The sequence below is a fragment of the Notamacropus eugenii genome, chromosome 5, assembly GCF_028372415.1.
Source record: "Notamacropus eugenii isolate mMacEug1 chromosome 5, mMacEug1.pri_v2, whole genome shotgun sequence".
NCBI lineage: Eukaryota > Metazoa > Chordata > Mammalia > Diprotodontia > Macropodidae > Notamacropus > Notamacropus eugenii.
In genome coordinates, this window is record NC_092876.1 from 270917496 (window position 1) to 270940886 (window position 23391).

At 39.1% G+C, this 23391-nt stretch overlaps 1 protein-coding gene and 1 long non-coding RNA gene across 3 annotated transcripts in view; one reads left to right on the top strand and one right to left on the bottom strand.

The window, feature by feature from the left end:
• The window catches only part of TYW5 (tRNA-yW synthesizing protein 5), a 158277-nt gene extending 139942 nt beyond the window's left edge, over positions 1-18335 (bottom strand). Inside the window, exon 1 of the mRNA XM_072612813.1 lies at positions 18254-18335. The gene's annotated coding sequence lies outside the window, so the exon portion shown is untranslated. The remainder of the gene's footprint in view (positions 1-18253) is intronic.
• On the top strand, positions 1392-21177 carry LOC140506065 (uncharacterized). 2 transcript variants are annotated; one of them, XR_011967758.1, is made up of 5 exons: positions 1416-1692; positions 11056-11225; positions 12746-12922; positions 18264-18774; positions 19464-21177. It is a non-coding gene; the product is annotated as an uncharacterized lncRNA (long non-coding RNA). The 2 variants fall into 2 exon arrangements; XR_011967757.1 differs by having other exon boundaries at positions 1392-1692; positions 11056-12922.
• Positions 21178-23391: the final 2214 nt, after the last annotated feature.

The window sequence follows — 23391 nt, forward strand, 5'->3', positions numbered from 1 at the left end:
TATTAGCCAATAAAAGTTAATGCAATCTTCGAGTACCTTAAGAGTCATCATATTTATTGACTAAGGAGGTGATAGTCTTACTGTACTCTGCCATCATTAGACCCCAACTAGAGTACTGTCTTCTCTTCTAGGCACCATATTTTTGGAAGTACAAGGAAAAGGTGAAATGTCCAGAGAAAGGCATCCGGATGAATGAGTTCATGTGCTCTAAGGATCAGCTAAGGTAACCAGGGTCCATTTAGCCTCAAGTAAAGAAAACTTGGGGAGGTGGAACATGATGGTTTTCTTTAAGGATTTCGCACAACCACAGAATTTGAAAGTGAGATGGCAGTGGCCATGGGCTTGTTTAGAGGCCCCCACACATTGATGACTCATATTGAACTGGCAGTCTATTAAAACCCCTAGATCATTGATTACTTGATCATGCCTTCGGCATCTTGCACCTCTTCCTGGGGGAGAGGGAGGTGTATCATTTTCACATTTTTATTTTATAACTTTTAAGGTAAACCAAGGGTATGCTAATAGCCACACACAGACTAAACAGACTATGCCTTCATAAACACCAATCTTGTACAAGGCAGTGAGAGAAGGAGGTGGGGAAGGAAAGCGGTAGTAGTCCGAATTGAGGGTAGAAAGGGGAGAGAAAGAAAAGGAGAGAGACACAGAGACAAAGACAGACACAGACACAGAGACAGAGAAACAGATACAGAGACACAGAGAAAAAGGAGAAAGTAGAAGAAAAAGGGGGGGGAGAGAAAGAGAAACACATGGAGAGACAGAGACAGAGAGAAAGAGAATATCTTTGAAGGTCTGTCTTGTTGTTTTATATGTTCATAAATATAGAGTTAGAAGGGACCTCAGGGCTCATTTAGTCTAACTCCTTTATGAAGATGAGTGCAATGGGAGTTAAAAATCTTCCCTGCCCATTGAAAGACCTCAGATTGGGCTATTGAGGGAGGCTTGATTAGGGGAGGTTTGTATACACATACATATACATATATATATATATATATATATATGTGTGTGTGTGTGTGTGTATGTATGTATATGTATATATTTGTATGTATATGTATGAGGTGAGGTTTTGTTTTGGGGCTTAGTTTCTGGAAGAAGTTCCTTGTGCCAGATGAGACTCTGGGTAGCTATTTTAAGAAGCCCTAGACTTTGGAAATCCAGATGTTGATGCTCCTGTCTCTGAAAATTATGTATGTATTACCTATGGTCAGACAGTTGGAAGCCCTGTCTGTTGGTCCTGCTTGCATTTTCTCTCCTGGTATATGTAATTAAAGTAAGATTGTTTACCCCTCTTAAAGTTGCTTTCTTTTTAGGAAAGCAGATCTAGGAACTTGCACATCAGACCTTCCTGGGTGCTTGCTGATACAATGAGGTCATAGAGATTAAGCTAGTTGCCAAGGTTACACAGGTTGGACATATCAAAGGCATGATTTGAACTCAGGTTTTCCTCCAGGATCAGAGCTCTTGACTCGTAGAAGACAGAGGGATCAAATTTGTTCTGCGTGGTCCCAGAGGCAGAACAGGAACAACGGGTGGGAATTGACTAGAAGCAAATTCTAAGTGTCAAGAAAGCCTTTCTATCAATCAAATTTCTAAACAGGGAACGTGCTGCTTAGAAGAAGGTGGGTTCTCTCTCACTGGAAGTCATTAAGTAGAGGCTGGATTTCTGCTTGTCAAGTAAGTTGCACTGGGGGCCACCTTTCTGGTAGGGGTCAGACGAGATAGCTACTAAAGTCCTTCACAACTCAAAATTCTGTGACTTTGTGAAGGAAGTACTGTAGTTATTCTTACTCACAATGTACAGACGAGAACACCAAAGTTCAAAGCTCTGCAGTGACCTGTCCTGGATCCTACAGCTAATGAAATATTAGAGGTAGAATGTGAACCCAGGTCTTCCTGACTCCAAGTCCTACACTTCATTCCCTGTGCCACAAAATCAATGAAAGTTTTCAGAGATAAAGTAGTTGACAGAAAAAGAAAACCCAAGAAACTGTTTTTATTAATATTTGTAAGTAACAATAAAAAATGAAATTTGATTGAATAGCAGTAGATATTGCCTCTGAAACACCCTCTTAAGGTGGACAGGCCTGTATTTTGCCTCTGTAAGACATGTATGACAGAAGGGTACAATTTCTACACGATTTAGATCACAAAACAGCCTAAATCCTTTTTGTAGCTTCCTTTCCTCATTACGCTTTTAGGCTATGGTAGCAGGTGGCATGTTTATATATCTAATTTCCTTTTGCTTTCTTGAATTAAAATTAGACTTAAAAACATTAATTTTCCATGAGTTTCCCAGGCATAGTTTGCTAGAGTATCAATATAGAAAAGTACTAAAGAATGCATTCTAACATCTTCATTTGTGTTTATTTGAAATAAAGGAGAGAAGATTTCTCATACTGTCACATTCAGTTTGTATGTCCCTTTATCTTAGTTCCCTGCCTTATAGTATCATAGGATTTTAAGCTGGAAGATAGAAATAATATAACACAACCTTTCATTTTACAGATAAGTAAACTGGAAGTCAACAAGGTAAAGGACTTGGCTAAGGTCACTCAGGTAGGAAGTATCAGTTTTAACAACATAAAAATATTCCAAACCTGTTAAAAGTCAGTGTTCATTTATTTTTGGATCTTTGACAAGGGAATATTTAGCAGGCTAAATCTTATTGAATAAACACACAATTTTGCTTAGAGAAACAAAGACATTTAATGGAGATTATTAAAGAGATTTCTATTTTAATAAGAACCATACAAACTTTTCAAAAATGACTTCTATAAAAATGATCCTGAAATAACCCTAAAGATATGGGACACACAAGTATTTGTGAAAAAAAAAGATGGAAATGGATTTCCAGTTCTGTTCTAGGTTTTCATACAGTCACCAGAAAATGGCCAAGGACTCCTTCTTTGGCTACCAGAAGGCAGAAGAACAAGAGATCAGGCCCCAAGGGGATTGTTAAATCTGCTTAACTTGTTAAGCTTCATCCTCTACTTCTCTTTGAGTCAGGTCACATGCTCCAAGTCATTGGTCAGATACAGAGCTGGCAGGAACCCTAGAGGTCATAGATCCAGCTAGTTCTACAGATAAGGAAATTAAAAATGGGAGAGGCTGAATGTCTTGCCCAAGCTTCTGCTGCTAGCTGAGCGAAAGCCAGAGCTGGTTACGCTATACTCAACATTCAGTCCTCTCTTCCCATTACTTCTTGTTGTATCTTCTTGGCTCAGCTGAGGGTTTCTAGCATTGTTGTAGCTTCTGCATTCTAAGTTCTATATCATATTGAAAGGTCAGAGCCCCACTTTTTCCAAAGCATATATCAGTTTAGAATCAAAGCGATTCTGTCCTATTAACAACAGAGGGCTGCCTCTTCAGTCTAGTTAACTTGAGACAACTTCAGGAGAAATGCCAGGAGCAGAACAGAGGTCTGTACACAACGTTTGTAGATCTGACATTAGTTGTGAGGATTTATGGAAAATTATGTCAAAATTTGGTTGCCCAGAGAAGTTCATCAATATTGTAGATCAATTTCATGGTGGCATGATTGCCCTGGTTCTGGATAGTGGACAATGCTCTCGTGCCTTCCCAGTCACCAGTGGAGTGACACAGGGCTATGTGCTTGCTCTCATGCTTTTTGGCAGGATGTTTTCAGCCATGTTGTCAAATGCTTTCAATGAGGATGAACAAGGCATCAAGGTCAACTACCGTACTGATGGTAAGCTCTTCAATTTGAAAAGGCTACAAGCCAAGACCAAAGTGGAAGGAGTGCTGGTACGTGATTTTCTGTTTGCAGATGATTGTGCACTCACTGCAGCCTCTGAAGCTGAGGTACAACCAAGTATGGATCAATTCTCTGCTGCCTGTGCTAATTTTGGCCTAATAATTACCACCAAGAAAACACAGGTACTCCATCAGCCACTACTACACCATCCATAGGTGGAACCATTGATTACAACAAACAGAGAAGTTTGAAATGCTGTAGATAAGTTCACTTGCCTTGGTAGTGTACTTTCCAGGGATGTACACATTGACAATGAGGTTGATGCACGCATTGCCAGAGCTAGCTCAGTGTTTGGGAGGCTCCAAAGAAAAGTCTGGGAGAGAAGAGATATTAGACTGACTACCATACTGAAGGTCTACAGAGCTATTGTGCTGACCTCATTGTTATATGCTTGTGCAACATGGACAGTCTACCATCACCATGCCAGGAAAAGGAATGGCTTCTATTTGAACTGCCTTAGGAAGATTCTGAGGATCACCTGGCAAGATAAGGTACCAGATACTGAAGTCCTTGCTCGAGGTGAACTGCCAAGCATTCAAATTATGCTCCAGAGAGCACAACTCTGATGGGCTGGCCATGCTGTTTGAATGCAAAATGTACGCTTGCCAAAAAGACTATTTTATGGAGAACTCGCATGGGGCAGGTGATCACATGTTGTTTAGAAGAAGCAATACACGGACACTTTTAAGATCTTTCTCAAGAACTTTGGATTTGATTGTGTGACATGGGAGACACTGGCACAGGAATGTTCAGCAGCATGGTGTGCCCACATCAGAAAAGGTGCTGTGCTCTATGAGCAGGATGAGTAAATCTGCAGTATCCACTCCAAATGTTCACATGGACTGTCTGTGCCCAATCTGTAGCAGAACATTCCAAGCACATATTCGTCTGTTCAGCCACAGTCAGACACACTGAAACTTCACATTCTCACGGTGATGTCATTTTGGTCCTCTTTGAGAACAAAGGACAACAACCAAACAACCAAGGCCTCACCTACTGTTCTAATTAGATATGATTGTGGGAGGCACAAGTTAGTATGCCCAATCATTCTAAAGGTAAGTGATAGCTACTATCAATTATGATATTTCTAAGAGTAGCTAAACAGGAAAGCTTCTAACAAGTTTTGATTCAAACATGTATATAAATACATGTGTATATATATTTGCATATACATATCACAGGTCAGAGCATATATATGCATGTGTGCCCATGTATACATATATACTCTGATCTGTAACATAGGTATGTGTATATACAAATATGTTGTGTTATATATACATATATACACATATATGCTGTGCTATGTATGTATATGTTTGAATTATGGCTCTTGGTATACAAGAACCATATATGATACTTATTTTGTTTTTCAATTGTTTATTTGTGTGCAATTCAATGAATGGGCATTACCTCACCCTAAGTGAATACCTCATAGACCTTGGCCTAAAGGGACCAAGACCTCCCAGTGCATCCTGGGTCATCTCCAGTCATCCTGATGAGTATCTGGTCACTGGATTCAGATGGCTCTGGAGGAGAAGTCAGGCTGGTGACCTGCACAGTCCTCCCTCACTCAAAACAAAGTCAAGTGCAAGTCATGTCATCATTTCTCAGATGGTACGGTCTTCTTCGGCAATGAAGGACGAACACAACAACAATGCTTCATGACTCTATGGATCACAACATGCCAATGTTGTCCATAGGGTGTTCTTGGCAAAGATACTGGGGTGGTTTGCCATTTTCGTTTCTAGAGGATTAAGGCAAACAAAGGTTAAGTGACTTGCTCCAGGTCACACAACTAGTAAGTGTCTGAGGACAAATTTGAACTCAAGTCTTCCTGATTCTAGGCCCAGTGTTTTATCCACTGAGCCACTTAGCTCACTCCAAACATATATATGTACAGTACATATATATGTGTGTGTGTATGTATATATATATGTATATATATATATGAGAGTGTATATATGTGTGTATGTGTATATAGGTATATATATCATGATCTATATGTATATATATACATACACACACATATTTTTCATAAATATATCTCTGTTTATGTTTATATGGTAAGTTATACATAGAAGGTATATATCTGTACATGTATCTGTACACACACATATATATTTATGGGGAGAAGAAAGAGACTGAGAGAAAGAGAGAGAATAGGCTTATCTAGGTACAATTTTTGCTTCCCAAAAGAATACAACTCCCGGGTTAGGAATTGTTTTGGTTTTGTATTCCCAATGTTTAGCCCAGTGCCTGGCACATAGTAGGTGTTTGATAAATGCTTACTGGATTGAATTGAACTACCTTTTTAGGAAAGTAATACAAATATTAACCTTATTTTAATAATGAAATGGAGGCTCAGTCACTTGCCCAAGGTAGTAAGTGGTAGAGCTGGGACTCAGGACTCTAAATTCAATCATGTTCTTGGCTTGAAATTTGAAGTGGGAATGAGATGACAGAGGACAAAGAGTTAAGACTCTTACTTTGCATTCATGGAGTATTTGAAGACAAAAATCACTGAGTATGCACTGTAAAGGAAGCCCATGTGCCAAGTATTATTATTTCTATTTTACCTATAAGTGGGGTGAAATCATGTGCCCAAAGTTACCCTGCTAGTCCATGGCAGAAGTAAGATTTGACCCTGGCTCTTTGGAGACTCCAAGACTGGTGAAGACTTTCTCCAGTGCCCTATGTTGCTCCAGAGCTCTTTGCATTTCATTCTTTGAGCTACATAGGATTCAATGAGTGTATTTTGAAAAACTTGATAAATAACTTTTTGTTCAGAATTTAGTAGATTGTTTAATGTGGGACATAAATTATGTAATAAAAGTTGCTTGAAATGCTTTTGTTCAGGCAAACTGAATTAAATAAAAATATAATAAAACCTTTAGTTCTTTTTGTTTTTGTCTAAACCTGTTGGTTCAGTGATGTCTGGGTGAACTATGAGTGAACTATGTTGATTTTTCTAATAAATCTTAAGAAACCTTCATACAGCATGAGGGTTGTTATTTTGTAAAAGGTTAATAGTAGTATACATGTTCTCCTTTTGTTTTTGAAACATGCTCATGAACATAAGCTGCCCTTTTATTAATTTTTTTTAAAGAATTCACTTGGTCCTTGTGGCTTCTTTCTTGATCAGTGGATTCTCTGCTATGGCCATCCATAACTATGGTGGCCTTATTGCCTGTCGTGGAGAATCCAAATGGGGCAGATGGAAGTGGCCTCTACCAGTTGTGTCTGTCAGGGAACGCTAGAATCAGTTTCCAAAGCCAGAGGGAGATTCTAGGCATGTGGGATATAGTGGCAAGTTCACTGCGAACAGGAATCCGAAGACCCAGCTTCTGGCCCAGGTTCTGCCATGAACTGGCTTGGTTCATCATTTCATCTCTCTAAGTCTCAGTTTCCTGGTTCATAAAATGAGGGATTTGGACCAAGTAAAATCACAAGTCTCTTGGAACTCTAAAACAAAATCTACATTGCTCTTTGATGAATGTTGTAATAATGAATGGCACATAATAATTGGTGGCGCATAGATAGGCAGAGGAATGAGATGGGCAGTCATTTTTCTTCAGAGGCAGAAGAAAGGCCACCCACCTTGGCAGAAAGAATGACGAATCTTTTTTTTCCCTTATGGCCTAGCACATAAACTAACCAAGGACTACATACAGGTAGAAGCAACTTAATCTGCCTTTTTGTGTTAGAGAAATAAAAATGTTCCGCTACCTGCTTTCTAAATTAAGATCAGGTACATTAGACTGTTTAATACTAATAATGGCTTTAGTAAATAGGTACTTGGGTTGCATTTCATGCTTGAGGATCCTCTCTGTGCCTCAGTTTTCCCAAGTGGAAAATGACAGGATTGGAGTTAATCTCTAAAATCCTTCCCAGTTCTAACATTCATAAGGCTTCTGCTTTCCTGAAGTTATTTGATATTCTTTCTTTGTATATGATTTTACATTTATTTATCTCTTACTCGTGGCAATCTCCCGGTAGAATGTAAGGTGCATGACAGCAGTGATTGTTTCATTTTTGTCTTTGTAACCAGCGCAGTGCCTTGCACAGATTAAGCACAATATTAGTCCTTTGGTCGTACAGACTTAAGTTTCACAAAAGACATGTTTTAAGGAAGAAAACTGATATACATTGGTCTAGGTGGAAGATATTTCTGGAGGATTGGGTTATGGGAAGAGAAACAGGTTCTCATTGATCCAGGAAATCTTTTTATTGTTTACTCATTCTTTTACTTATTCATTTACTTTATTTATCTATTCACCCATTTACCTATTCATTCATTGACTTATTTGTTCATTCATTCATCTATCCATTAATTTTCTATTTATTCATTTGTTCATTCATTCATTAACTAATTTACTCATTTATTTACTTTATTTATTCATTCATTCATTCATTCACTCCATTCATTCATCCATTTGTTTATCTGCCCATTTATTTATCTACTTATCTATTATTTATTCATTCACTCATTTGTTTATTTAAAGGTTGGGTCTCCTTATCTCATTCTGGCTTGAAGTTCAGAAGCTTCTCATGGGTCTACTGATGCCCCTACTGACTAATACAGAAACTTTGACCTGCTCCATTCAGACCTCCGCTACATTGTCCCTCTTTAGGAACTTGGTGGCTGCTTGCTTGTGGGGGCTTACTGGTACAAGACTTAGTGCAGACACGCTTTTGGCTTCTGCCCTTCTTGTGAACCAACAGTCTTAGACTCTTCAGTAGTGGGTAGGGATTGCAGAAATGTGCCACTACGCCTACTGATATTTTTCATAGCTGACTTCATTATACTCAGACAGTTTCTATCCTATGACCAGAACTGTTGCAATGACCTCCTAAATGGTATCTTTTCAGGCCTTTTCCTTTTAATTCATACTCTGCGTAGCTGCCAAAGTACTATTCCTTAAATGCATTTTACCATGGCACTCCCCTACTCTAAAATCTTAAAAATTTTCAATGCCTTGAAGATAAAGTACAAACTTTTCAGTATGGCATTTAAACACAATGTGGCCGCCATCTCATTTCCCGTTTTATTTCTTGTTGCTCCCCTGTAGGTATTAATCTGCTGTAGTTAAACTGGTCTGCTGGCTGTACATTGGGTACCACATTCAATGTCATACCTCTGAGGCTTGGCAGAAGTGTTCCCCCATGTCTAGAATGCACTCTGTCCTTATTCTCTCAAATCACCACAACTTCCTTCAAAGCTTAGTTCAGGTGGGCACCTCCTAGAGGAGGCATTTCCTGATTTCCTTCAGTCCTTAACGCACTCTCGCTCTTGAAATTGTTGTTCAGTTGTTTTCAGTTGTGTCCAACTTTTTATGACCCCATTTGGAGCTTTTTTTGGCAAAGCTACTGGAGTAGTTTGCCATATCCTTCTCTACGTCATTTCAGAGATGAGAAAAGTGAGGTGAACAAGGTTGCACAGGATCACACAGCTAGTGTCTGAGACCAGATCTGAGCTCAAGAAAATGAGTCTTTCTGACCGCAGGCCTAGTACTCTATCCACAATGCCACCTAGCTGCTTTCTTGCCTTCCACCCTGCCAAAATTACTTTGTGTTTGCTTATACGTAGTTTGCATTAACTAACTTACCGATATGCATTTACCCAGTAGAAAATAAGTGTCTCAAGTACAGAGACTGCTTTGTTTTTGTCTTCATAAATCTTTATTGAATTGAATAAATATGTTATTTTATTAATTGAATTGAATCTAAGAAGTAACCCAGAGACACAGGGCGGGGGTGGGGGGGAAGGGAGGAAGGAAAGGGGAAGAGATGCTTTCTTGCATAAAAAAGGTAAAGAAAAAGAAATGGAAAACTCTGGTGGGAGTTGAATGGACTAGAGATAAACAGTTCTTTTCACAGGCTGTTACTCATTTAGCCTGTGGTCAGTCATTCATTAAGTGTTTACTTAATAAGTACACTTATTAATAAGTACACTGAATCCAAACTTCACAGAAGTTTAAGTCCAAGGGCTTCACTTGAGGACCTAGAAGGCCATATGCAGCCTCAAAGTCACAGGTTCCCCACCCATGGTAGATGTTTCTGTTTTCCAATAGTAGTGTTTACTTTTGAACCTTAGGCTATTTCCTATTGAATTCTATGGGTTTCTTTTCCTTGTTTGGCCTCCATATGTTAGAAAGGATATTAAAAAAATGGGAGCATGTGCAGAGGGAAGTAACCATAATGGTGAGATACTGGAGACTATTCCAGATGAGAATCAGTAGGTTTGGGTTAGAAAGAGAGAGAATGAAAGAGAGAGGGAGAAGGACGGGGGAAGATGGAGAAAGATTTAAATGATTGAAGTCTCCAAGTACTGAAAGGGTTATCAGGATAAGACTCATTCTGCTTGAGCCCAGAAAGAAGAATGAGAATCAGTGGGTAGAAGATGCTGAGAGATAGAGTCTAACTTGATTTGAGAAAAAATAAAAGGTTTTTCTTTTCTGATAATTAAAACCATCCAAAAGTGAAATAGGTTGTCTCAGTAGCTGGAGCTAACATGTGATGGGGGAAGGAGGAGGAAGGGAGAGAAGCACTAGTCAACAAGGATCCAGTTTGGGGATTATGCACAGGGGACTGTGCCTGTTGCCAACTCATGTGAAGGATTTGGTGAACCTCATTCTGGAAGGGTGTGACAGATGCCATGGAATAGAGACCTGCTCTGATGCTGATGCTGAGCATTCAGAGGTATTCAGTAACTGTTTGCTGTCTGCTATGGCATAGCAAAGTAAAGCTTTTTAATTGGCTGCTGAATTAGAACTGAGGTTGCACATGAAAGTCCCCAACAGAGAAATGAAAGAAAGAAGGAAAAGTATTTATTTATTAAATACCAACCATGCACCAAGCACTATGCTAAGTCCTTGACAAATATTACTTCATATGATCCACAAAATAACTCTGGGAGGTAGATACTAATACTGTCATTAGCCACATTTTAGTGTTGGAAACTAAGGCAAGGCAGACAGTAGTTAACTGACTTGCCCCAAGTTAGAAGCAAGTAACTGGTTGCAACTGGATTTGAACTCAGGTCTTCCCAACTCCAGGCCCAGCACTCTATGCCACTACACCGCCTCGCTGCCACTAAACAATCTAGAATGCTCTTTCCTGGTAGCAACTGAAGGAAGAAATGCTGTAAACCTCTGAGTAAGGAGAGAGGGTTCAAAGCTTTGTAACCTGAGCTACCATAGGGCCTATGAATATATGACATATTCATTCTTTGTCTCCTTCATATTTGTCCTTTCTGCTCCTAGGTGAATGAGTATGGACTATAAAGACCCATTATGGATCCAGGAAATATTCTCCACACAAGAATTTACTGACAGCTGAGCTGAATGGGCCAGTGAAGGACTGAGGGAGAGACATGAATGATCAAGCCTGACAGTGAATTATCAGACAGTCAAGATTCTTCTGTTTCCTGCAAGTCAGGGAACAATTCCATGTATCACCTGTACTGTATTTGAAATGAACTGGGTGGGATGAATTTTTGTAGCAAACTCTTTAAGTTTGAGCCCATTTTTCCTCAAAGACTGAAATGGTACAAGAGAATGTGCCCTGGATTTGAGAGGATGCATTTGTACTCCAGTTTTTGATATATCTTCTCCGTAAATATCCCTTTGTAGAAACCAACTGATCTTAATTAACTAAAGGATACTTTAGAAGAAAGCAAAAAAAATAATAGTGAAATATCAACTGTTGGTTGGATGATACAAAAAACCTTAAATTTATGAATAATCTTCAGTAGAAAATAGGCTTAACTGATGATTGAAAATAAAAATAACCCATCTTGAGAAGCAGTCTGCCTGGCAGAGCACTAGACTTGGAGTTAGGAAAACTTAAGTTAGAGTCTCACCTCAGTCACTTACTGGTTCTGTGACCATGTGTTGATCAATTCTGAGGGGAACACACCAGAATGGGTGTTTGAGTCAGTTATGTTTCAAAAGAACCCCACAGCTCCTCAGGTAGGTACCCCTAGAACTCTGAGGGGCGATAGAACAATAGCGTTTTCTTGGGGTTCAACCTGTCAGTGGAGTTGGGATTGGAAGGTAGACCCAGAGTGCTATTCCATGCTAGAAAGGGATAGTTCATTGGTATCTTCTCTCAAAGGGCAGTTGAGGAAGGACTAGTATCTGTGATGGGTTATTTCACCCACCCATAATGGATTGAATCCATTATAATGTACCTACAGCCAACAGTGTCTCTGTATTAGTCATTTCTTGCAGGCTCTCTGAATGCAGATAGTAAAGAGGATACAAGTGTCTTTACATGTTACTCTTCCTCAAGATGTGGAATGAGCCTGTATTTGTGTCTCCCTGTCTCTGTCTGTCTCCTTCTTCCCAGAATTCCCCACACATTAATCTTAGTCATATACCATTTAAATGGCCTCTAGCATTTTCCTAAATATCCATTACTGAGCATTCTGGCATGTCTATGCTTTAAAAATAATTTACCGACGGGTTCCGCATCACTGAAAGTCTTCAAGCAGAAGCTGGCCAACCACTTTTCAGGGATGTTATAAAAAAGAATTTTTGTTCAGATGAGTTGGATGTCTGAGAACACTTTGAGACTCAATTCTCTGTGGATGATTTAAGTTGTAGAGCAGACCTTTGGGACTTTAGAAGGCCCTGTTAATTTGCAAGCAATGTCTAAAATCCTTGTGATACTCAAAACATATCCAATTGCCTTCTTTTCATCTTTTTGATGTGAATACCGCCTCATTTATCCACAGGAAGTACATAGAAGAGGGGAAAGAGGCAAAATATTTATTCTCCAATCTATACTATAGCTAGTGCCACATCCTTTATAGGCTACTTGTGAGTCAAAGTTATACTGAGATTCAGGTTAGGATTCAGGTTAAAGGTGCCTTATCTCTGTTCTAATATAATTTTCAGAAAGCTGAGTCTCTGGTCATTTTCAAACTGTTACCCTCCTAACCCCATGCAGGAGGAGTCACCCCAGATAATAATGGCCACTGCTGCTTTTCTTAAAGCAAACCACAGATGTTCCATCTCCCCGACAGCCTGAATGAACAAGAAAGATTTGGGAAGCCTAAAGCATCACAGGAGACCTGGAGGAGAGATCCAGGCACACTGCAGAGTTTTGGAGACAGAAGCACATAATGTGAGCCAGTCTCTGAGGGAAACAGAAGAGTTTAGTAAACTCAGATGGTAACAGATGGGATATTTATTTATTGAAAATGGTGGAGGGCTTTTTTTTTGTTGGGAGAACTGCATGAGATGTATATCTTATTCCCAGAAGCATCTCAAGGGAAACAGCTGTCACACAGTCCCATTCAGAACACTTTAGTACAGGACAAACAATCTAATGGAAGGCAGACAGTTTAAACAGCCGACAACACGAAGCCATCCCTATTTTGGTTCATTTTATACTGTCACCACTTTTAATATAAGGTGAAATGTTCTTTCCAGTATAACAGTACGGTGACCTTTGGGGATTAAATAGTTTCATGCTTTGGGATTATGACAAAACATAGTCTCATCATATCATTTTCCTTGGGAAAAATGGGACAAATATCTTTCTAGAGAAATGGCTAAGTCTGTGAAAGCCTAATTATGAGCCTCCAGTGAGATGCTGTAAAATTTAATATCTGTTAAGCTGTCTGGGTGTCCAGAAAGTTCAAATAAATAGATGACATTTACCTGTTTGATATGATTTCAGTCTTTTTTTCCTGTCTCCAACCTAAGAATACTATATACTCTCAAAAGTATCTCAAGAGTGTTCTCTCTCTTTGGATAAATGCAGGGACCTATGACACAAATCTTGGACCTCTCAGATTCCCTATGAGCATAATCATGCTTCATAGTCTCACCTCACTGATGATAATACTCATTAAGAGTTTTCTCCAGGTCTCTTTTTAACCAGAATCCCAAACCCATTTTCTTTCATATGTTGTTTTTTTTAAAGAGACTTAAAAGCAAAGAATATTTATTTTGAATCATACAATCATTATATTTTGATCTAGCCAACCACAATAATGTCATTCTTGGATTTAAGCCATGCTCCAGAAATGTAAAGCTCATTCAGTGGTGATGGTGGAGGGGTTAGGAAGCCAAAGGAAGAGAAGGTAGAATCTCAGGGAGTCAGTAGAATGGTAGGGGCAAAGAAGAAAATAGTGATCATTATAACTGATTTCCATATGGTCAAATTGATTCTTGGAAATTAAATGATTGATTCAAACATCCCTAGCTAGATATAAACACTGTCATGGAAACATGGCTTGTAAGGGACAAGATATAAAGGCAACTCTTCTTGCTGCTTTGCCACTTATCCTTTGTCCTTCCTTGCAGGAATTTTCTAAAAGGGGACTCCATTTCATGATGGATAGAGCGATGGAATTGGAGTCAAGAAAATGTGTTGAATCTCACACAGATGCTTACTAGCTTTGAGACCCTGAGGAAGGACATAACTGCTCACTACCTCAGTTTCCTTATCTGCAAAATGGGAATAATACATTCCTCACAGAGTTATTGAGAGTATCAAATGAGATAGTATATATAAAGTAATCATTTTAAAGTGATATGTAAATACTAGCTATAAGGTTTATTCAGAGGAATAAAAAAAATGTAAGAAAAAAACTGACAAAAAAATTAAAATGTAAATAAACGACAAACATGGGGGGAGGGTTAAAAAAAGGAAAGTAGGGAAGAAATGACTTTTCCTTCTCATAGGAAATGTCTAGTCTCAAATGAGCTCCTGAATATAAAGGTCTCTCCCAACAAGGACTGGGGACAAGAGATTGACTGGAAGTCCCCCTTCATAATCCCCAGGAGAGATATCAAACTGTGCTGAGTGAAAATTCCTCTGTGGGTTCCTCCTGCACTTGAGGCAATGCATTTCCATATATTTCTCCAATGAATTCCCTGCCAATGTATAGTGAGGTCCAGAAGGAAGACCAAACAAAATCTTTCTAGAGGTGTCTGCAACACATACAATATTCCTTTCTTCTCCCCTGGATCCTTGCAAAATGGGGATCTAAGTTCATCTAACGCTAGGATAGCCGACTTAGCCCCCAAATAAAGCAAACTCAGAGCAACAGTAAACCCAAATGAAGCTCCACCAAAGAGGTAATAAACACTCAGAGTTGTTTGGAATCAGCCCTTAAAATGTCAAAGTGCCTAAGTGTAACAAACAAATAGGTCCAGGTGGGGCTAGGTTGTCCTTTCCAACAGTTGTACTTACATCAAGTTTAAATTTGTCTATTAGCCCTTCTGCCCCATTGGTCCTGGTTCTCCCTGCAAAAGCCAGGAAGAACTTCATCTCTTTTTCAACGTAAAGTTATAGTCATAGTTAAGTTAAATCTTGTAGTTAAATTAAATCTTCTCTTCCTCAGTTCCTTCATGATCTCCATGGCTCTTAGTCATGCTAGTCATCCCCCTTTGGATACTCTCCATCTTATTACTATCCTTCCTAAAACGTGGTACCTGGAACAGCACAATATATTCCAAGATATGGTCTGACAAGATGAGAATACTGTGGAACTCCCAGCTTCCTAGACCATCACACCATTATTTTTAAAAACTTTATTTTTGTTTTTAGTTCCAAATTCTCCCCTTCCCTCCAGCCCCTTCCCTGTTCCTAGAGAAGGCAAGAAATCCAATACCAATTGTACATATGAAGAAGTTATGGAAAGCATATTTCTATGTTACTTATGATCCACCCCCCCCCCCAAAAGGCAAGAGAAATTAAGAAAGAATAAATATTTTTCAGTCTGCACTCTGAGTCTACCAGTCCTCTGTCTGAAGGTAGATAACATTTATATTATGAGTTCTTTAGAATTTTCATGGACCGTTGCGTTGGATCAGTGGTGCTAAGTCTTTCACAGTTGATTATAATATTGCTGTTACTGTGTAGACTGGGCTCCTGGTTCTGTTCACTTTACTTTGTTTTCGGTCATATAAGTCATCCCAGGTTTTTCTGAAATCACCCCTTTCTTCATTTCTTCTAATTGTTTCCCATTACATTGTTCAGCCATTCCCCAATTTATGGGCATCTGTGCAGTTTCCAATTCTTTGCCACCACAAAAAGAGCTACTATAAGTATTTTTGTACATGTGAGTACTTTTCCTGCTTTGATTTTCTTGGTGTATAAACCTAGTAGTAGTGTTGCTAGGTCAGAGGGTATGCACAGTTTTATAGCCCTTTGGGCGTAGTTCCAAATCGTTTTCCAGAATGACTGGACTGGTTCACAGTTCCACCAACAGTGCATTTTCCTACTTTTCGGCATCCCCTCCAGCATTTCCCATTTTTCTTTTCTGTCATGTTAGCCATTCTGAAGGGTATGACAAGGTTCCTCAGAGTTGTTTTAATTTTTCTAATTGTGATTTAGTGTAATTTTACATGACTATTGATTGATACCCTTGATTTCTTCCTCTGAAAATTGCCTTTTCCAATTTTTGACCATTTTTATGTCATTCTTCATGTAATCTAGGATTGTATTAGCCTCTGTAGCTTCCATATCACACAGTTGACTTAAATAGAGCTAGCTTGCTGTTCACTAAAACCCCCAGATCTTTTTCAGATGAATCATTGTTATACAATGCCTTCCCATTTCTGCTTCTGAAGTTGATTTTTGAATCCTAGCGTAAAACTTGGAATTTGTCCTTATTGAATTTTATCTTATTCGATTTAGTATAACATTATATCCTGTCAAGATCTGTTTTTCATATGATCCTTATCATTCAGTTTGTTAGATGACCGTTTCAGCTTTTTGTCGTCTGCAAATTTTACATGCCATCAAGCATTGAAGAAAAGGTTCAGCAACAGAAGGCTAAGCACAGATCCCTGACACTCTATACTAGATCCTTCTGGCACTATTCCATATTAACACAGAATCAGTAGACTACTCTTTGGGTCTGTCCATTCAATCAGTTTTGAACCTAACTATATGTTACATACAACTAATATACTAGGTAATTACCTAGCTCACATCACTCCATCTTTTCCCTAAGAATAGAATGACAGACTTTTTCAAATCTTTGATTATAATATAAATAAACTATGGTTCCAGCATTGTTCTGATTTGCTAGCAGACTCAACATGTCAAAAATAATAAATATGATTAAACTGATGTGATTCATTCTTAATGAAGCCATGCTGGATCTTTGTGCTTCTCACTTCCTTTTTCCAGATGGCCATGAACCATCTTTTAATAACACCTTCTAGTATTTTGTCAGGAATTGAAATAAGCATTCAACATCTCCAGTTTTTAGGTTCTCATTTTTTTTTAACAGGGACATTGGCCCTGTTTTTGTGCTTTGTGATCTTTCAGAGATCACTGTTGTTGACTCAGCAATCACATTTGCCAGTTTTTTTCAGAACCCTGAGATATATTTTATCTGGACCTCGGTAACTTAAGCTCATGAAGGGCAGCTAGCTATAAAATGGCCCAACTAATCTGGAGAATAATTTGTAATTATGCAAGAAAATTAACTAGACTTTATTCCCCTTGACCCAGTGATCTTACTGGGCACATGTTGTTGTTTAGTCATTCATTCACATCAGACTCTTTGTGACCCAATGGAACATGGCAATGTCTTTGGGGTTTCCTTGGCAAAGATTCTGGAGTGGTTTACCCTGTCCTTCCCAGTGGAGTAAGGCAAACAAAGATTTAGTGACTTGCCCAGGGTCACACAGCTAGTAAATGTCTGAGGTCAGATTTGAACTCAGTTATTCCTGATTCCAGGCCCAGCACTCTATCTACTGAGTCACCTAACTGTCTAGTCTCTATATACTGGGTATATAGATAGCTCCAAAGAAGTTGAAATCAGAAAAGAGTGCCTCATATATGCACAAATATTCATAGTAGTACTTCTAGTAGAAAAGAACTAGAAACAAAGGGGGTGCCCATCTATTAGCAGAATTAATAAATAAATTTTATGTTAATGTGGGATATCATTGTAAAATGAGGGATCCAGAGAAGCATGTAGGAGTTGACGTAAGTGAAACACAATCAGGTATAAATAATAAACTATATTATTGTGGATTTGTGTCTAAGGAGTCTCTATCACACAATAGCTTTCAATGGTGAGATTTTTTTTTAATTGTTTATTCATTCTCCAGCTTCCTTTCTAACTTCAGATTTTATGATAGGGCCAGGTTCTGAGCACTTCTAGGGGGAATGACTGGTCTGATTCTTTAGCTGTTTTCTTAGGGTTATCGAGTGTTGTGCTATTCCAGGATGTCAGGGAAAGACCAAGCTGGGAATCTGCTTGGTTTCAGCACAACCAAAGTGGTCTGAGCCAGGGCAAAGTCTGATTCTACACTTTTGGCCTGAGCTCTGCAAGTTCCTGAGCTGGTTTGGAGTATTGAGTAACACACCTATAGGCCTTCTTTATTCTAGTAGACTGCTATGAGATTCAACCAACTAACAACTCTCTGGAAAGCTCTGCTGATTCAGAGTAACAGAACTGCCAACTATTCATGTCCCACTTACTCTGTTGCAGGCTTCACGCAGGACTGGAAACTGGAACTGAAATTCCACTCTGCCCCTGGGGTCTGAGCCACGCAGCTGCTGCAGCCTTCTGAATTTCTTCTTGCTGGCTACACAGCCTAGGGACTGTGATCACTTCTCATTCTGAGTGCCACCTGTGGGGCATATCTCCTCCTCAGGCCACACTGGATCTGTGACCTGGAACTAGCCACTGAGCAAGAGAGCTGCCAGTTGGCCTACAGACAAGCTTAGGCTTCCTCTGCTGGACCTAGGAACTCTACTTGCCCTGGTGCACAGCCTCTTTCAGTGCTGGAATGCTCTGTGCCACCATTCAGGCCTAATCTTTGTTGCCAGTGTCTGTAGCCATCTCTGTTTCCCTATGCCAACCAGGGCTGGAAAAAGGACTTACTTTGATTTTTTCCCTTTGATATCCTGATCAGGATTCAGTCTGAGATACTCTAGAGTTGTTTGGAAGAGTTGTAGGAGGTACTCCATGGATATCTTGCTACACTCCATTATCTTCAGTAAGTTATATTATTATATCCATTTTACAGATGAGGAAACTGAGGCAGACAATAGTTATAAGACTTGTCCATGGTCATGCAGCCAGTCTGGAACTGCATTTGAATTCATATCTCCCTGACTCAAGGTCCAGTGCTCTGTTGTTGTTTAGTCATTTCAGTCACGTCCAACTCTTCATGACTCCATTTAAGACTTTTGTATGGGTGTGTGTGTGTGCGTGTGTGTGTGTTTGTGTGTGTGTGTGTATGTTTGACAAAGATACTGGAGTGCTTTACCATCTCCTCTAGCTCATTTTATAGATTCAACTGTGGCAAACAGGGCTAAGTGACTTGCCCAGGGTCACATAGCTGGTAACTGTCTAAGACTGGATTTGAACCCAGGTCTTCCTGACTCTAGGTCTGGTGCTTTATTCACAGAGCCATCTGTCTGCACAATCCTCTTGCATTCTATCCACTACTCTAATCTTGTAATTGTGTAGCATTGGACATTAGTACCTTATCCTTGGACTTTCCACAGAGAGAAGATGTCTTCCTCTCCTACTCTCCTTCCACATGGCAGCAATAGTAATTGCAAGAATATGGCAGTGGTCATGTATGCTGGCCTGGACAAACCAAAGACTGAAACTTAAGTCTGAAAACTCTAGTTTCTGGCTTTCCCTTATGCTTTGGGTTTTTTTTTTCTCTCAACCCAGGTGATTGAACAATGATCTCAAGAGATGGACTCTTCAGGTCTTCTGGCTACCTGGGGAGTTCAGGAGTTCCTGGCTTCTTCAGCTGCCTTGTAGGAGCTGTTCCCTGGACCTACTATCACACTTCTCAGAGGAGGTGACCACTGATGGGAGAATGAACCATATATGCCAGGCTAGTCAAAAGATAAGGACCTTGAATGAGGTTTCTCAGGCAGGAGATCTGAGGTGAAAGTGAAACACATGTTCATAGTCTATCATGTTTTAAGTATTTTTCAATGCTTATTGAAGAGTCTTTTTGTTTGTTTGTGTTAAGCCTCTTGTGGTGTAAGAAAAAAATTTGCTCTATACCAACTCTGCTTTTGGTATAGCTGAGTACTTTTGTAGAAGAGACTGCGCTAATCCCTTCCGGAGAGGCCTTAGTTATGAGCCAAGCCTAAGCATTGTTAAAGACATTGTCCTCATAGCTCCATTCTGGAGTGGGTGCACAATGAGCTAATGAGAAAAAGCCTGATTCTTCTATTAAGGGACCAGGCTCACCTAGTACTGATGATGATTACACATGGACCCAGAGCCAAGGTCCCTTACTGGGAGAGGGTGCTCTGACCCCCTGGGCCTGTACATTAGTACCTAAAGCAAAACAAAAACAAGTACAAGAAACTCCTTCTATCCATCAGAGCTCTCCAAAAGTAGGATGGGTTTCCACAAGAGGTAGTGTATTCCCCTCACTGAACGCAGTCAGGCAAAAACCATATGACCTGCTTTTACATGTTCGGGCTGGATTTCATAGAAGGAGTGAGGGTAGGGTCTCTTCAATTCAGATTTTGTAATTCTAGGAGGCCACTTCTAAAATTATCATTCATTTTCTTCTCTGTAATTGAAGGCCACCGTCCTAGATCAGGCCCACATCACCTCTCACCTGCACTGCCATAAAATCCTCCTCAGTGGTCTTGCTGCCGTCAGTCTCTCCCCTTTTTAATTCACTAACAATTCAGCAGTCTAAGCTACAGACCTAATCATCTCACTCACTTTCTTAAAAACTGATTTATTATTGCTTCTAGAGTAAATTTTACTTTTCTTACTCTGAATATAATACAATCTATGATCTCGATTCTAACCCTAACCCTTATTTTAATTCTCTTCTCCATGCACTCTGCATTCAAACTGGATGATTGACTATGGCCAAACTCAATATTCGATCTAATGATTTTACACCAAGTTCTGCTTCAGGCTTGGAATGCACATTTTCCTCATCTCCACTTCTCAGAACCCTTGATTTCCTTCAAGGCTCAGTCAGAGGGCACTTACTCCGTTATGCCTGACTAGTGGTATTCTCTTACTCCTCTTACCCCTTTCACAGACAGTTTTTACTTATATAAAGACCTTTATGTAAAAAGATTTTTATGTAATCGAATTTCCCCATGGAGATGGGGAAGGCAAGAAGGGGGAGATGGAGGCAGAAATGGCCCTGCTCATGGAGGGGGGAGGTTGGGCAACATGAGGGAGCCAGGGACAGAGAAGTGATAACAGGAGAAGAAGTATGTGGGAGTAGGGCAAAGGTCTTCTGTCTTGGAGCCTGAGGTCTCAAGTGAAGTCCTCCTTCCCTTCATCTCAAAGAGAGTGGTGGTGGTATCTCATCATGCCTCCGTTCTTCTGCTTTCACTTGGAGGAGTTTTGAGGGACTTTTTAAAAAAGGGAAAATGACAAATGTTGGAGGGACAGTGGAAATATAGGTACACTAATGTACTGTTAGGGGAGTTGTGTATTGATCCAGCCATCCTGGAGAACAATTTGGAGGGCAGAAATATATAGTAAAGTTAACATAGGTAATTTTTTGGAATTCAGTTTTCTTTATTTAAAGTTGAATTTGTGTAATGCAAATTTACGTAAAGGAAGAACTGTCAGTATTTCACATAGCCCTTGCCAACAGGGTGTGGTTCTTTTTTTTCCATGCAAAACATATCTCCATATTAACCATATTGCAAGGAGAAAAAAGCAAAAAAAAAAAAAAAAAGAAGAAGTTAAAATTAGTATATTTCAATTTGTTCTCAGAGTTCGACAGTTCTCTCTTTGAAGGTCTAAAACATTTTTCATTATAAGTCCTTTGAAATTATCTTGGATAATTGTATCTGTCAGAAGAGCTAAGACTTTCACAGTTGATAGTCATCGTACTATTACTGTTGCTGTGTACAATGTTCTCCTGTTTCTGCTCACTTCATTTTGCATCAGTTCATGTAACTCTTCCCAGGTTTTTCTGAAACCATCCCTCTTGTGATTTTTATAGCATAATACTGTCCCATCACAACCATATACCACAACTTGTTTAGCCATTCCTCAATTAATGGGCACTAACTGAATTTCCAATTTTTTGACAACATAAAAAGAGCTGCTATAAATGTATTAATAATAGTATTATTGGGTCAAAAGACGTGCACAGTTTGATAGCCCTTTGGGTGTAGTTCTAAATTGTTCTCCAGGATGGCTGGATCAATACACAACTCCCCTAACGGTACATTAGTGTACCTATATTTCCACTGTCCCTCCAACATTTGTCATTTTCCCTTTTTGTCATGTTAGTCAATCTGATAGGAATGAGATGGTACCTCAGAGTTGTTTTCATTTGCATTTATCTAATTATTAGTGTTTTAGAGCACTTTAATATATGACTTGATATCTTTGATTTTTCCTTCTGTAAACAGACTTAATATCCTTTGACTATATAACAATTGGGGAATGGATCTTATTTTCACAAATTTGATTCAGTTTTATATCTATTAGAAAAAACTCACTGTAATTTTAGATTACACTCGGTTTTTCTGGGTAATTTACTGTTGATTGTAACCTTAGATCCTTTGTCTCCTGAAAATCATATTCCAGGCTGTAGTTGGATGCTAAATTTTGTGTGATACTGACTTTGGCTGTATTTGAGTGATTTCTTCCCGGCTGCTTTCAATATTCTCTCCTTGACCTGGAAGCTCTGGAATTTGGTTGTAACATTCCTAGGAGTTTTTATTTTGAAATCTATTTCAGGATATGATCAGTGAATTCTTTCAATTTCTATTTTACCTTGTGGTTCTATGATACGGGGACAATTTTACTTGATAATTTCCTTAAATATGATGTCTACATTCTTATTTTTATCATGGCTTTCAGGAAATCCAATCATTTTAAATCATCTCTTCTGGATCAATTTTCCAGCTAAATTGTTTTTCTGATGAGTTTTTTTCCTTTTTTCCTATTTTTCAGTCTTTTGACCTCATTTTATTGTTTTTAGAGTCGTGCACAGATCTAATTTTTAAAGAATTATTTTCTTCCATAAGCTTTTGTACATTTTTTGTCATTTCACTAATACTGTTTTCATGGTGTTATTTTTTGTGCCTCATTTGCCAATTAATTCTCTTTTCCTTATTTACTTGCATTTCTCTCATTTCTTTTCCCATTTTCCCTCTGCCACTCCGATTTTTTAAAATTATTCTTTTTTATCTTTTTCTTTAGTTCTTCATTTCTTTAACTCTTATTGCTAGACTTGTGTCTAATCTGCATTCTTTTTTGAGTCTTTTCTTGTAGATGTTTTCACATTAATGTCTTTTTCTTGGTTTGCTTCTTGAGCAAACTCTCACTGTAGCAGCTTTTTATGGTCAGGTTCTTTTTTGCTGCTTGTTCTTGTTTTATTGTTTGCTTATTTTCCAACCTATTTCTTGATTTTGAATTTTATGTTAGAGTTGGGCTCTGCTCACCTTGGTGGGGTGGGGTGGGGGTCCTCACTGTCCCAAGCTTCAGGCTTTTTTGCCCTGCTGTCTTCACAGCTTATTCTGGGGGTCTATAAGTTTTTGGTGCTTCCAAACTTGTGTTATCTGGGGAGAGATGAAGTCACTCTTTCCAAGTTTGCACTCTGGCTCTCACTAGGTAGGGTACCTGATCCTTGCGACTTCAA